The 16,682-nt window shown below is 40.1% G+C and overlaps 1 long non-coding RNA gene across 2 annotated transcripts in view; it reads right to left on the bottom strand.

Annotated features, from left to right (window-relative positions):
* The window catches only part of LOC130708288 (uncharacterized), a 34,971-nt gene extending 25,626 nt beyond the window's left edge, over positions 1-9,345 (bottom strand). For both annotated transcript variants that reach the window (XR_009008484.1, XR_009008483.1), the window contains exon 1: positions 9,093-9,345. This is a non-coding gene — a long non-coding RNA (uncharacterized LOC130708288). The remainder of the gene's footprint in view (positions 1-9,092) is intronic.
* Positions 9,346-16,682: the final 7,337 nt, after the last annotated feature.

Genomic DNA, 16,682 nt, shown 5'->3' with positions numbered 1-16,682 from the left:
TGACACCCTTAGTAGAAAGGCTAAAGTCAGATGAGGGAGTTGACTCAAATGGACACATATACACTACCAAACGTAAAATAGATAGCTAGTGGGAAGCAGCCACATAGCACAGGGAGATCAGCTCCGTGCTTTGTGACCACCTAGAGGGGTGGGATGGGGAGGGTGGGAGGGAGGGAGACGCAAGAGGGAAGAGATATGGGAACATATGTATATGTATAGCTGATTCACTTTGTTATAAAGCAGAAACTAACACACTATTGTAAAGCAATTATACTCCAATAAAAAAAAAAAAAGAAAACATGAAGATGCAGTATATAACCATTGCTGTTGTGAAATTCCTTCCTTGTGTACACTCTCAGTTCCCTGCTCTCTCTCATTTTACTGTATTAAACTGGCAAAACCCCAATCTTGGTTAAATTCGACTCTGATGGCTCTGCTCCTCCCCGCAGCTGAACATGGCTGAGAAAAGCACACAACTTTAAATGCATGTGCCCCACTGTCAAACGGGTCCCTAATGTAGCTCAGCGATAATGTATGTTTCCCTAATCCATTAGCTCTCCCACACTTCCAGAGGACCATTTCTAACCTCCTCTGTCCTCATACACCCAATACCTCCTCCCAATCCTCACTTCAGCTATTGACCTTGCTTCCTGTTTAACAGGGAAATAGCAACCATGAAAAAACAACTCTCAAAAGCTTGAAAGCTTGAATCACCACATCTAACCACCTCTCGGCATCTGTGCCCACGTATCCTTCCTAGCTTGCTTCCTGTTATCCTGTCATTTTGTACAACCTGTGTTCCTATTTAAGGTCCTTTGTATATGAAGTCACATGACCTCTTGCTTACTCGAGGTCATAGCTCCACAATTGTTTCTTTTCTTTTGCATCACCAATTTTCCCTGTCTACCGATAGCTTATACGCATGCTATTATCTCTCCAAAATTAACCAAAGAATCCTTCTCTTGCCCTCACAGGTCCCCTTCAGCCATAACTTCATTCTGGTCTTCCCTTTAGAAGTTGTTTGCTACCCTCTACCTCAATGTCCACTCCTTCTCTGGTCCTTTGCAGGCTTCTCCTTAGCTCACCAACCTCTACACATTGGAGTGACCCACAGCTCAGTCCACATACCTCTTTTCTCCCTGCACACACTACCTCAGTGATTCATCTAATTTTGTGACTTTAAATACCATCTAGATGATGATGACTCCCCAATTTACAACTCATCCCAGGCACTCTTCTGAATTCCAGACACATACACACAGCATACTGCTTAATTTATATTTCCATTCTGATGTCTAATTGGTATTTCTATCTTACTGTATCCAAAACTTAATCCCGAACACAACAACCAAGTCAAAGTCTTCCCAGTTTCACTTAATAGCAATTTCTTCCTCCTGTATCTCAATTAAAACCTTGAAATTATTTTTCACTCCTCTCCTCAGGTCTCACATCTTCCTGTTAGCAAATTCTACAAGTTCTACCTTCTAAATAATCAAGAATCTCACCTCATCTTCCTGCATTTATTGCTCCCAACTTTTGCAAAGCTGCTATGATCTCTCTACCAAATGATTGCAATAGTTCCCTAACAGATGTCTCTGCTTCCACACTTGGCCCCATGCTCTCCAGTCTAATCTCAACACCAGTCATGACATGTCGGTTCCTCTCTCAAAACCGTCCATTGAGTTCCCATTCCATCAGAGTCCAAGACGTCATCTTTAGAGAGGCCTATGAGGCTCTTGATGTCCTGGCACCATCACCTCCCCCCTCAGCTCCTGCTTCTCTGCCTCTGGCTCACTCTGTTCCAGGAATACTGGTTTCCTGGGTTCCTTGTGACCCTTCCAGCCATGCTGCGGCCTCAGATCTGCTGCACCCTGTTTCCTGTGTCCACAGGGCCCTTGTCCAGAGAGTCTCACTCTCTCACTCCCTTCAGGTCTTTGTTGCGATATTACCTTCCCAGTGAGGCCTTCACTGACCACCTTACTAAAAATTGCAACCCGCCCCGCTCCATACGCTGACACCCTTTTCTGCTCTCGTGTTCTACTTTTCCCCATAGCAGGTGGCACCAGTGGGCATCATTTCTGCCTCACCCTACTCCATGGAGACGCGGATATGGCTGTGCAGCTGAGGTCAAGTCCTGTCCTGTTAGGGCTGCACACCACTGGTTGCTGCAGCAATGGCTGGAGTAAAAAGTGGCCCAAGAGGGTGTGAGGCAGTGCATGTGATGCACCCAATACAGATGTCAGCTGGCATAATTATACCCAAAAGTCAGCCTGAATTTTCCAATCTGTCTGTTTACAACACTGCCTCTCTCTTCTTCTTGAAGTGATTGTGTGGAAACAGATTTGAAACAGATTTCCATTTCTTTATCTGCTTAACGCTTTCGTCCAGCTCTTGACCTTCCATTCCCCATTTTTCTCTTTTTAAAACTTTTAAAAATTTATGCTCACTTTCCTGTACCTTCAGTACACATGTGAAAAATGTACTTGCCTTTATTGATGTTTCTCTAACTTCCAACGCACCAGTTTGTTATGCCTCGGGAAAGGTGACCCTTTCTGTGAAGGAGCCAGGCCATACATAATTTTGGTGGTATGTTTAGTTACGCCTTTGTTGGGATGTCTTAACAAATGGATTTTTTAACTCCTATTTTGACAACTTGGTATAACTAAGTAAATGTGAAAAATATATCCCTCAATATGTGCATTTGCATATATACATGTTTTCAAAAATAAAGAGAAAATACATAATATTTGGGAATAAGATAGGAAGATCATTTTCACAAGTTACAGATGTCCTGATAACTCATAAGTGGTGAAACTATATAAGGTCATCTCTAATGAGTGAAAACATTTTTGATTTCACACTTCCCACATCTTGTACTCTGTTTATAAGAATTGCTTAAGATGTTTGAAGATTTTAAGAGTTTTTAATGGTTATTTAACTATCAAAACTAAATAAATACATCTTTATACAGTTTGGTATTGCTAAGCTTTCATTGGACAAAATGGGACTTTGAAATCTTTTTAAATTAATAGCTTAAAGACATTTCTCATAACTCAGAGCCCTCATTATAAATTCTGTTGTTTTGTTTTCTAATCACTGTAAAGAAATCCACCTTATATCTTTTCTTCATGACAGATTTTTTGTGGGGATTTAATGATATAATTAATCTTAGAACAAAAAAAACTATTTTCAGAAATGTATTCACTTTTTTAGGCTATTTCATGGGTGGAGTTCAGTAGAGTAAAATCATAGTAATTAAAAAAAATATTTTTCCAGCTTTCAAAATACCAAAAATCACTAGGAATTTCAAGTCCTAAGGTCATGGTGTTCACATTAAACCACACCACCTTGCCTTCCATATCAATATAGAAAGGAGATGGAGAGACCAGGTAAGAACACAGGTGCTGGAACCTGGGTATAAAGTGGGGCATGTGACTCTGGCCTGACCAATCATGATGTCAATCCAGTGGTCATGGTCACCAGTTCAGGTGTATATATGTAGCCCCAGCAACCCTAGAATTTTTGATGCAGAGGCTTACAAGAACTTTTTCATTCCTATAAGGCCCACTGAATTGGGATGTTATGAATTCAAGGCTATGTAAACATGCCACCTGCCCCATGGAGAACACCTATCTAGAGTAGGACAGAATGAGACCTACAAAAACAAGTGGAAAACAATAGGGAATCTATAGTTCTCCTCTAGACACGTTGCTTCCCTCTCTATACTACAGCCTGTGCTATAGCTGGAGAAAATGGGACCATAAGAGATCAAGTGATAATCTGGAAGAGTGAGAAACCTGAATTCCCTCCAGCCCATACAAACTGGATTACAGCCTAAGTTGGACATGCTGGGGATCCAGGGACCAACCTGCACATAGTTACGTGACAACCAGAGAGGATCAGGTTCAAGAGGGCAATGTATAAGGATCCTGAACTCACCTCCTCCCATGGACATACCAACTCTACAGCCACCTATGAGAGAAACCCCAAAACTAGCTAAGCAACTCCCACACATTGGATGAACAAGAAAAAACCCACATCAAACTGGGTAGGAGAGGCTGAGACACAATCTCATCATAAACCTCACCCCCAGCACAGCAACCCACACAATCAGGTGGTAACTTACAACCCCGAACTTCTCCTGAGGAGCGAACGGTTTCAACCTCAAATATGGCAGCTCAACTTTTAAGACTGGGCACCTGAGAGATGACACCCAAAACATCTAGCTTTGAAAGTCAACGGGGCTTGTGTCCACAAGACCCACAAGGCTATAGTGAACTGAGAACCAGTTCTTAAATGGCTCGTGAAGACTCACCACAGCTACACCCCTGAGCCAAATGCAGAAGAAGCCTACTGAAACACCCAGTCTTCCTGTGAAAGAGGTCTATTAGCTTATCTTCACAGCTGCAGCCCAAGGGGCAGGCTTCTGATTAAACACACATCTAAATGCTCACTGTAATCCTCTCCAGAGACTTTGGAAGGCAGGTGCCCTCTTCACGCTCTCCCTCTGTGTGAAGATACATATTTTGGTCTCTGCCTCTTGTTCCTGCTAATATATGGTCTTTGACCTTGGTTCCTCGCACAGAACTCCTAAAACCCCTGTAATTTCCTGTCATAAGAGCATCTCTTGTTCTAATGAGGTGACTCTTGGTGGGCTTCTGGATGCAGGATGGTCACCAGAAAGACCAAGCCATAATTAGAAGTTTGGAACTTTCAGCCCCATCCCCCCATTCTCCAGAGAAGGAGGGGGCTGGAAAATGAGTTAATAATTAATCATGTCTACATGGTAAAGCCGCTGTAGAATTTTCTAAAGTATGATTGGTGAACACATCCACGTTCCAGGAGGGCAGTGCATCCCAGCTCCATGGGGATAGACGTTTCTGTGCTTGGGACCCTTCTGGCTCTCACCCTCTGTATCTCTTCATCTGGCTGTTCATCTTTATCCTTTTGATCATATCTTTTATTATATAGTAAGCCTGTAACTGTAAGTAAATGACTTCTTGAGTTCTGTGAGTTTTGTAGCAAATTACCAAACCCAAGGAGATGGTTGTGGAAAGGCTGTTTGATAGCTGGTTAGTTAGAGGTACAGGTGACAACCTGGGGCTTGTGATCGGCACCTGAAGTGGGGACAGTCTTATGGCACTGAACCCTTAACTTGTGTGATCTGATGCTAATTCCAGGTAAGTAGTGTCAGAACTGAGCTGAATTGTAAGACACCCAGCTGGTGTTGGAGAATTGATCATTGAGGAAATAAACCTACACATCTGGTGTCAGAAATGTTTTTAGTGTGATGGTCACGTGAGAGTAAAGAAAAACAGTGCATTTTCCCCCAGATGTCAAGAGATCAAGAGAAAGGAAGTCTTGGTTACATTGCTAGAAACCTGCAGTCTTTTATCTGAATCTTGCTTCTGCAATAATAACAATAATGTTTAGTAATAATCCCTTTGCTTCTAATGGGAGTTGGAGTTATGTTTGTGTCACTGTCAACTAAAAGAAACTTGATTAAGAGACAATGTAAGAAGTTCATGAATTAATTTATTAATTAATTTACATGTGATTAAGAAAGAACTCCCCACCACAGGGAATGTGAAAGGGATTTGAGTTGCTTTTTAGTATGATTCATGATCTTCTAAATAAGCTGTATTTTAATGTTACACAAAAAAACAAAGTAAGGAGGATTTCCAGGAGAGCATGATCCCTTTCTGACTGCCAAGAAAAGACACTCAGTCAATATGTGTGTGATTCATTTTGAACACATATATTGGTATTGGCTGATTGTAATATTGGATAATGCTGTTGGAACATCGTTCCCTGTATATATAGGAAGTGGGATTGCTAGTGAAAGGCAAATGCTTTTACAAAGTTTGCCATCGTGACTGTCACATTCCTGAGGATAGAGTTGTTTCTCTCAGACAAGTATTTGAAGGGTGGTCATGGAGAAAAACAAAATTAAAGTTATTCTGCTGAGCTCTCAAAGGCAGAACTATAAATAATAGCTATAGGGTGTAAGATTCAAATTCAATAAAAAGAATGATTCTCTTGCATTCTTCATCATTAGGAGTGTTCAAATAAGATTTTTCAGGGATATTTAGAGAAGACCCTTGAATTGAGTAGAACAAAATGCAGATCATTCCTGCGTTGGCTTGGATGAGTTCTACAGTGCTTCCAACTCTAAACTTTAAGTATCCTACCCTCTAAAGTCCACACATAACTGTTCAGTATGCAAATTATTTAATAGTAACACAGAAATCTGAATAACTAGCATTTTCCTACTGTTTTATATTTGTATAAAGCACTCTTAGCCGTATGAATAACTAGTATACTTCAAATCAATATACTTTATTGCTTTATCTTTAGAGACACCATGTCAGATGTTTAAAACAAGTGGCTGCTATCAAGAAAACAGATCTCAAAGTACAAGAGATAAATCACAATGACCTCCTTATTTGGGGCAAATTTCACTTGCAATAGAAAGGAAAAATGGGAGTGTGGGAAAGTGTCTTTCAGAAAATTAAATTTTCCCAAAGGTCATTTTAAATTTTAATAATTTAATCAACTACCTGATTCCAATTTCAAGTCAAGAGTCATAGAGGTCCATTTTATTACCTATAGAAAAACTTGTAGTCATTCAAATGTTGATGGCAGAGAATAACATCATTAACTGTGCTAGACAGAACACAGGAGCCAAGTAAAGGAGAAAGATGCAATTTATGTCCCTCATCAATTTTAGAGTGTTTTTCCCCCCAGGATCATCCTAAAGCCAAAATTGGGGAAATATTTCCTACTTTTGCACATAACTATCTCTATTCCAACCCTTGCATGCTCTGTGTTTATCTGAAACTTGGTTTCTGTCTAAGTGTCTAAAGAAAGACCTTATTAGGGTGAAACACATTTTTGCAGGCACTGATGTGACCTTTGGGTTTTGAGTTATCAGTGACCTAAGGGCAGAGACTATAGGTAATGGACAGAGAAGGAAAGACAGGAGAGCATGGAGCTGGCCTACTGTCGTTGCTCTATTCACTGAGGATTGAGCCATTCTAATCCCCTTAGATTTTTTTATCTACCAAAGCAGCTTGGGCCCATCAGCAAATTGCAGTGGCATATGGTCCAGGTTTACGAGTAATCTGGCACATGATTAAGGCAAGGAGGATGTTATCCTTCAGCAAATACTGAAAATATTGTAGGAGAGTTTTGTGGGGGTTTAAAACTGATAAAATTATAATTATTAAAGATTTCCAGGAATCAACAATTTGGATTTTGTCAAATTAAAATGTTCTTAAGATATAGGAAGTTACTTCAAAAAAGAAAAATCAATGGCCCAAGTGTTAAGAAGTAGTAGCTCTGTTTATTTGCTGTTGAATCAGTAGCTTGGATACTGATCGTCAGGATCTAAAGGGGGGCTACACACAAGGTCTGGGTTTCCATGAGGACCAGGTTTCCACTTCCCTACAATCAGTTCACCATTGTAGTTTCAGCTGTCCTAAGGTTCCAGGGATGAAGGAAACAATTTCAAAGAGAGGTGTGACGTGGACACAGGTAGATGGTGTCTAATATAACCTCATCCATGTTTCTCAAACTGGCTAAGTCTTTAGGTAGAGAGGTGGCTCTCACCCCTGGGTACACAATAGATTCATCTGGGGAGAGTAGAAAAATCTTTTCCAGAGATTCAGATTTAACTGGACTTCAGTGAGGCCCAGGCAATGGCATTTTCAAAAAGGTACCCTAGTGTTTCTACAACAATTGAATTAGAGCAACAAGCATTGAATTGGGCAACACTCCAGGGTGCCCAGTGGTACACAAAAGTGTAGGATAAAGACTGAACACATCTTTCTGGAAAATCCATCTTACTCAAAGATTTCACTATTTTTGTTCCTCTTTAAAAGTTATTACGAGATGTTATACTTATAGTTCTAAAACAGATATGAATACACAGTAAAATACGAATTCACATGAGGTTTTCAGGTAAAATGATGCCCCAATACCCTAAGAGGAATATGTTTTTTCATTCATCTTTTCCATCATTCATCAGACAGTTTTGAAGAGGTCATATACATAAGATAGTATGCTTCCATTGAGGCTACTTCAGTGCCTTGAATTTCTCCATTTATTTGCTCATACACAACAACCTAATAACGACATACAAATACTTATCTAATCATCAATTTAGGAACATATGTGTGTCTATATGTGTGTGTATGAGTTTATCTTTTAATCAGTAAAACACATTTTTTAAGAATCCTTCAGGCTAGATTGCATCTATCTCCAAATAAGTTTAGCAGTTACAAACACAGTTATATACGCCTGATTTAGACTCTAATTCCCTCACAGATTATTTTGCACTTACGACTGTCAGGATGCTGAGTAACAAATTGAGCAGCAGAAAGAAAATAAGTAAAATGTTCGTCTCCTTCTGTTTAATATTGTAGTGCTCTTTAGAGCCACAACATAGCATGAAAAAGTTGTCAGGTCTTCTGGTTGTTCTGGGCATTATATGCTTACTCTATCAAGTTATTTCTCATTGGATTAAAGCTAATCAGTCCTATAGAAATTCATGACCACATAATTCAATCTCTGTATAAAAGGGGTTCAACTTCCCTGAACCTCTGTTCTCAGCACATATCACAGGAGAAACAAGTCAAGTTAAACTCCAGTCCTCTAGTCTTTGACCTTAAAAACAATATCAGCACTTGCTTCAGTAGAGTTCCAGCAACTTCTTTTACCAAAGACCTTCTGTGCTTCTCTCCCATTTTCTCTTCAGGGTTAATTAAGGAAAATATATTTATTGATTCATCTTGACTACAGCTTCCAGGGGAGACAAAAATAAGCATTTTATTTTACTCTCATCCAAGTTATTTTTGCAAAAACTCCTGCTGGGTAAACCAACCAGTGACCACTTAGCCAGCTACAGAATCACCATAGCAACAGAGTCACCGCATCTTTTCAAGACCCCTGCACTGTCAGGGCTCTTAGGAGGGCTTTGTATCCAACAGCACACACTAGGGAGAAGAGCAGACATGAGCGATTCATGGCTTTGGCTCCGTTGAAAAAAAAATCTCAAGTTTCATTTTAAAATATTCATGCCCAATACTTACCTTATTTGAAAAACACCACAACCGTAAATCAAGGAAGTGTCACAGGACTGACAGGTTGGACTCCATCCTTAGCATTGGATCAAAATCTTGAGAAGGCTCCAAAGTTCACTGATGGATTGGAGGGGAAATGAGAGATCTAGTGACACCAAAGTGGTTTCAACATTGAAAGGAATCAAATTCCCTCTGCTATTTGGGAAAATCAGGGTGAATTTTGATGACTTGCATGGAAAGTTGCTTAGATGGGTAAGGGCTATTTTGCAGTCTGTGGATTTTTAAAGCAAGAAAGCAAAAGGATCACAGCATGAGGAAAAGGTAGGCTGCACCAGAATCAGTGTAAAAGGGTTGGAAGTGATTTTCATAGCTTCCCCATGAGTCATGTGCATTCTAAGGGTATTAGAGTGAGTCTTGGAGAAGGAAGGAGCTACTTATCCCCAGCAAAGATGTTTCCAGGGCTGATTGAGAAGGAATCAGAGCCAAAGTATAGAGTCAAGAAAGCCAAGATGCAACTAAGATACAAGATCTCAAGGCAAACCCAGGAAAAGAATAAAATGTCAGACTTGGATAAGATAAACGGGTTTGCTGATAGAGATCACAGCCAAATTCTCCACATGCCCACTTGATACAGTATAATATTCCTATGAATTAAATGACTTAAAATAATTTTGTGTGAAGATTTCTTATTCATGACTCAGGATTTCTGGGAAAAGTGAATACTTTAGACAGTGATTGTCACTGGAACTCAAGAGTTTACAAAAATCAAAGAAAATCCAGGAAAGGCACAGACTAACTAGAAACCACAGTCACACCCTCCTTCAAAGGTAAGTGTAGATTTGAAACAGGAGAAATACCTGCACTATTCTCTGAATTAAAAAGCCTCCTTGTCATTCTGCCCAGAGGATCCAAGTTTTACCCAGGAAGTTGGTATCCCCAAAAGCACTTGTTCAGAGTAACTGGGTAGAAATTTTGTAGTGGTTATTAAAGTACAAGGAAGGCATCCTCTCTTTCTAACAGTTTAACTAATCTTGAACCTGGCACACCCCTTCTAGGATTTCTTACCAATATTCTGCTTAGAAACCTAAGTTTTAATCAGAGCTGTAGCTTCAAACTATTGTCATACTATATTTCTTCCCACCAAATAAAGCAGTTAAAAGCAATAGTGGCGCCAATAGTTGCTATTTATTGAGTGCTAACAAGGTGCCAGGTGCTTCTGGAAACTCTGAAGCATGGTTACTAAGATAACTTATAATTTATAGATGAGGAAGTTGAAACCTAAAGAAATTAAACAACTTACCCAAGATGGCCCAGCTGGGATCCTAACTCAGGGCTCTCTGATTTGAGAACTCAGGGTCTTAACTATTCCTTTGTATTGTTCACCTCCCAGGAATCATTTATTCCTTTCTCCCACAAATATTTGTGACACACTGACCATGTGCTACGGAGTGTTTTAGATACAGCAGCAAACAGAATACTACAAGTTCCTGCTTTCTTGGAGCTTAGGTCTCACATTCTGCACATATATATCAGGTGCTGTTAAGTTCACCGGGAATGAAGAAGAGAACATGGTAGAGAGTTAGACAAACTCCTCATCATCTCTGCCCACCTCCCAAAATGCAGACAAACCTCTCAGTTACACCTTTTTCTTCCATATGCTTATGTCCAAGCTGGTCTTCTTTTCTTTTCTCTTAACCAGTCCTCTTACTCTTGTCAACCCTTCCACTCTCCTCATCACAGAATGGTCCCTTGATTTCAATGTCTTTGTGAAAATGTGACTCTGATGATACCGTACCTCTTGGAGCCTTCTTGGGAGTTAGGCTGAAAGGCAGCATTTGTAGCTTCAACTCCACCTGGCAACACCAAACCTTTGCTTCTCTAAACACTTGTAAAAATATGTCTAGCTATATCACTCCCATCTTCTCCATATTTTTGTCCACTTCGGTTATCTAATTTTGTATTTGGTTTAAAGTTCTCCTCTTTGCTCTAAGTTTTATCATAATAATTAGGGATTCCCACATCCATGTGGAAACACCAATCAGACAGCGTCTCCTCTTTGCTGCAGACACTCACCATAACCACCAGACCCCACGCAGAGCTGACACACCTCTGAAACCTTAAAGTTCTATGTCCACTCTCGAAGCACAGTTTCCTATTCTTCTAGCTTTCTTATTTGTCCTATTAACATCTTCGTTTCTAATCCTTAACTAGACTTGAAATTTATTGACTGTTCCATTCTTGCCCATCTATCAGACTCCTCCTGTCCCCATTTCCCATGTGGGCCATAATCCAGCATTTGAGTCACTCCTTTGTGTCTCGATTCTTTGCTCCCTTCTGCTGCATCTGCCTGCCATAACCTCAATCTGGTCAAGGCCACAATCCCCACTACCTAAAATGGATGGGGATGGGGGAATAAAACATAAAACTGTGTAGATCTGTGTCACTGTAAGTTAATGGTGTCCAGTTGGCCCTTAATATTGCCTGAAAATTCTGTAGTATGTTTCTAATCAGCTTGTCTCTCGCTATCCAGAATAACCATTCCAAGCTTTTTTTTTCCAACCTGCTTTTCACAAGCTCCCTATCCCATAATTTCATCCTTCACTCTCAGCACAAGACCTCCTCTCCAATTTTACAGAGAAAACACAATCAGGTGAAAACTTGTCCAACTTCACACTCACCCACCTACACATATGCTACATTTGTTCTCTATTTTTTTCTCCTGTTTCTCTAGGCAAAATATTCTATCCTCTTTTCTGAAGCTAATCCTGCCATCCCCTCCAGCTCCCATACAGAAGTTGTTCAGTCATTTATTCTCTCTTTTCTTTTTTTTTAAGAATTTTGGTAGGAACTTTATAAATTTATTTATTTATTTATTTTTGTTGTGTTGGATCTTTGTTTCTGTGTGAGGGCTTTCTCTAGTTGCAGCAAGCGGGGGCCACTCTTCATCACAGTGCACGTGCCTTTCACTGTCGCGGCCTCTCTTGTTGCAGGGCACAGGCTCCAGACGCGCAGGCTCAGTAGTTGTGGCTCACGGGCCTAGTTACTCCGTGGCATGTGGGATCTTCCCAGACCAGGCCTCGAACCCCTGTCCCCTGCATTGGCAGGCAGATTCTCAACCACTGCACCACCAGAGAAGCCCTGTTCTCTTTTATGGTAAGTTCTATGACTTCTCTCTCTCCATTGACATTTTCTCTCTTGCATTCAAGATTGCTCAAGCCTCTGTCATGTAAAACACTCTCCTTTAACCCTGTATCCCCCACTAACTCCCATCTAGTCTCTCCCTTTTAAATACAAGCTATTGCAAAAAAAAAAAAAATAGTCTGTACACAAGTACTTTAATTCTTATCATTCACCTCACTCCTTAACTCCCGCCATCCACAGGCTCCACTTTTACCACATCAGTGAAATAATTCTTCCAAATGTCGGATGACCATGCATTCTGGTTGTCCTGCAAAACATCTATTTTACACTTATTGTCCTGTCATAATTGTTAATAACAATCTCTGTATTAGTCAGGTTTTCCCAGAGAAACAGAACCAACAGATTATTTAGATAGATGATAGATAGACAGAGAGGTAGAGAGATAGATGATATAAATAGAGATATAGAAAGAGACTTATTATCAGGATTTTGCTCTTATGATTATAGAGGCTGAGAAGAACTGTGTCTGTAAGTTGAAGACCCAGGGAAGCTGGTGGTGTAGTTTCAGTCGAAGTCCAAAGGCCTGAGAACCAGGAGAACTGACAGTGTAAATTTCAATCCAAGTCTGAAGGCCTGAGACCCAGGGATGCCAATGGTGTATAAGTCCCAGCCTGAGAGCCAGAGAAACCAATGTTGCAGCTCAAGTAGTCAGGCAGAGAAAGAGCAAATTCTCCCTTCCTCTGCATTTTTGTGGTATTCAGGCCTTCAGCTGACTGGATGACGTCCACTCCCACTGGTGAGAGCAATCTCCTTTACTCAGTTTACTGAGTCAAATGCTAATTTCATCTAGAAATACCCTCATGGACATATCCAGGATGTTTAACCAAAACACGGGACACCAGTCAAGATGACACATATCATCAACCATCACAATCCCTTTAATTCTCAATTTTATTCTATATTGAATGATAATTTATACTATCACTCTTTCCACTTTGTAACCCTAACTCGCTTGATTGTGCTGCAGTAATTGCCTCTGGAACCCAGGGTTTTTCTTTGAAGTCCTTTGACTCCAGGAGACAACTCTCACATGGTTACACTTGGACTTCACCAGCTATTGCTTTTCAGTCTCTTTTGTAATCTCCTCTTTCTCTATCTGCTCCTTAAGAATCAGTATTTCTCTAGGTTTATCCCTTGGCCAATCCTCCTGGGTAATATATTCATAATAATGGCATCAACCATTCTTATTATACAATAACTCCCAATATACATCTTTAAGCCCAGATCTCCCTCCTGAACTCTAGGCTTTTGTAAACAACCACCTATGGGAATTTCCACTTGGATGCCTAAAAAGACACTGTAAACAGAACCCAACTCAAACTGAACCCATCAGTTTCCCACCATATCAGCTTCTTTTCCCAGACTACCCTATCTAGGTGAATGGCCAGACCCATACCCATGGTTCAGATCAGAGACCTGAACATCATCTTTGACCCAACACCTTCTTTCATTCCTTTATCTCATATCAAATTTGTCATGATTTTCAGGTGATTCTACTTTTTAAATTATTCCTTAGATCTTGACATCTGCGTATATCAACTGCCATTACCTTGGTTTAGAACCTTATTAGTTCTCACTCTGTTTACTATAATAACCTTTTGTCTTTCCACCTTCACTTGTAATCCCTTTGACCTACATGCTACACTGCCATGAGTTTGATCTTTCTAAATCCTACAATGGCGCTTATCTAAGTTTACCTCCCCAGTCCTTGCACCCTGTATACCAGTGTACTCAACTCCAAATGACTGATTTGACCCAAGTCTCTCATGCTTTTGTACCCGCTTCTTCCTCTCCCTAGAAGGACCCTCCTAACCATTCTTCTTCTACATTAGTCTCACTTGGCTCAATATCAGCTCCCTCTGAGAGTCTTCTAGGCAGGGTTAGGTGGCCCTCCTTACACAGCATCCTTTGCTTCCATCACAGAACTCATCATCCTGTAGTGTAATTGTACAGTTGCTATTCATCTCTACTGCTAGACTATGAACTGTGAGATGTCTTTGCCTCTATTGTGCCTCACATGAGGCCTGGCACAGAATAGGCACTCAGTTAAGGTTTGTTAAGTAAATGACTGAATGAATGAGTATCAGCCAATTAGAAATAATTTCTACCATAATAGACAGAGTACATATGAATAAAGCATTTTTTATAAAGACATAATATTTATTTTCTTAAAAGGATTTTAGTTCAATCCAGAGATCTTTTAATCCTGCAGAAGTGCTAAAATTACTTGGCTGAGTTCTGCCCCATGGTTCAGGGTTTCCATTTCATGCTTCACCATGTAACACCTGTAGATTAATTTTTTTCTTTGCTATTTATTATTTGATCATTAAGTCACACTCTGCTGTCTGTTATGGTTATATTAAGGCTGTGCTTGTACAGTATTTCAAGCTTCCAGAAATGCAGACAAGTCATTATAGAGATCCTTTTCTTGTACAGCCACCTGTTTGCTGAGACATATGTTTCTCTCTCTTCTAACACTTGTGTTTCTGAAATACTTTAAAGCTAGACACTATTGTAAAGACATTCAGTATCAGATTATGACTCTTCTTTTACACTCAAAGAATGAGGAATAATTTCTCTTTTTCTTAGCCTGTTTGTGAAATAAACTATATTAAATTTTGCTTAAAAGCAAAACAGTAAAAGAGAAATTTAGTATGGATCTATGATTCAAATGGGAAAAAGAAAAGCTTCCTGATTTAGCTGTGTCACCCCAATTGGAAAGTATGAAATGGTCAGTTACTAAGAGTGGTCTGAACAAGCATCAAAGAAAGAGATTTGATAGAACATTGGATAGAACATTTGAAAACTAGATATCTGTTTTACACTTGGTAGTGTATATATGTCCATGCCACTCTCTCACTTCGTCCCAGCTTACCCTTCCCCCTCCCCATGTCCTCAAGTCCATTCTCTACGTCTATGTCTTTATTCCTATCCTGCCCCTAGCTTCTTCAGAACGTTTTTTTTTTTTAGATTCCATATACATGTGTTAGCATATGGTATTTGTTTTTCTCTTTCTGACTTACTTCACTCTGTATGACAGACTCTAGGTCCATCCACCTCACTACAAATAACTCAGTTTTGCTTCTTTTTATGGCTAATATTCCATTGTATATGAGTGTCACATCTTCTTTATCCATTTATCTGTCGATGGACACTTAGGTTGCTTCCATGTCCTGGCTATTGTAAATAGAGCTGCAATGAACATTGTGGTACATGACTCTTTTTGAATTATGGTTTTCTCAGGGTATATGCCCAGTAGTGGGATTGCTGGGTCGTATGGTAGTTCTATTTTTAGTTTTTTAAGGAACTTCCATACTGGCTGTATCAATTTACATTCGCACCAACAGGGCAAGAGGGTTCCTTTTACTCCACACCCTCTCCAGCATTTATTGTTGGTAGATTTTTTGATGATGGCCATTCTGACCAGTGTGAAGTGATACCTCACTGTAGTTTTGATTTGCATTTCTCTAATGATTAGTGATGTTGAGCATCCTGTCATGTGTTTGTTGGCAATCTGTATATTTTCTTTGGAGGAATGTCTTTTTAGGTCTTCTGCCCATTTTTGGATTGGGTTGTTTGTTTTTTTTGATATTGAGCTGCATGAGCTGACTGTAAATTTTGGAGGTTAATCCTTTGTCAGTTGCTTCATTTGCAAATATTTTCTCCCATTCTGAGGGTTGTCTTTTCATCTTGTTTATGTTTTCCTTTGCTGTGCAAAAGCTCTTACGTTTCATTAGGTCCCATTTGTTTATTTTTGTTTTTATTTCCATTTCTCTAGGGGGGGGATGTCAAACTTCAGACTATACTACAAAGCTACAGTAATCAAGACAGTATGGTACTGGCACAAAAACAGAAATATAGATCAATGGAGCAGGATAGAAAGCCCAGAGATAAACCCACGCACATATGGTCACCTTATTTTTGATAAGGAGGCAGGAATATACAATGGAGAAAAGACAGCCTCTTCAATAAGTGGTCCTGGGAAAACTGGACAGCTACATGTAAAAGAATAAAATTAGAACACTCCCTAACACCATACACAAAAATAAACTCAAAATGGATTAAAGGGGCTTCCCTGGTGGCACAGTGGTTGAGAATCTGCCTGCTAATGCAGGGGACACGGGTTCGAGCCCTGGTCTGGGAAGATCCCACATGCCACGGAGCAACTAGGCCTGTGAGCCACAACTACTGAGCCTGCGCGTCTGGAGCCTGTGCCCTGCAACAAGAGAGGCCGTGACAGTGAAAGGCGCGCGCACCACGATGAAGAGTGGCCCCCACTCGCCGCAACTAGAGAAAGCCGTCGCACAGAAATGAAGACCCAACACAGCCAAAAATAAACAAGTAAATAAATTTATTTAAAAAAAAATGGATTAAAGACCTAAATGTAAGGCCAGACAC

The sequence above is a fragment of the Balaenoptera acutorostrata genome, chromosome 5, assembly GCF_949987535.1.
Source record: "Balaenoptera acutorostrata chromosome 5, mBalAcu1.1, whole genome shotgun sequence".
Lineage (NCBI taxonomy): Eukaryota > Metazoa > Chordata > Mammalia > Artiodactyla > Balaenopteridae > Balaenoptera > Balaenoptera acutorostrata.
This window is presented reverse-complemented; position numbering and strand designations above follow the sequence as displayed.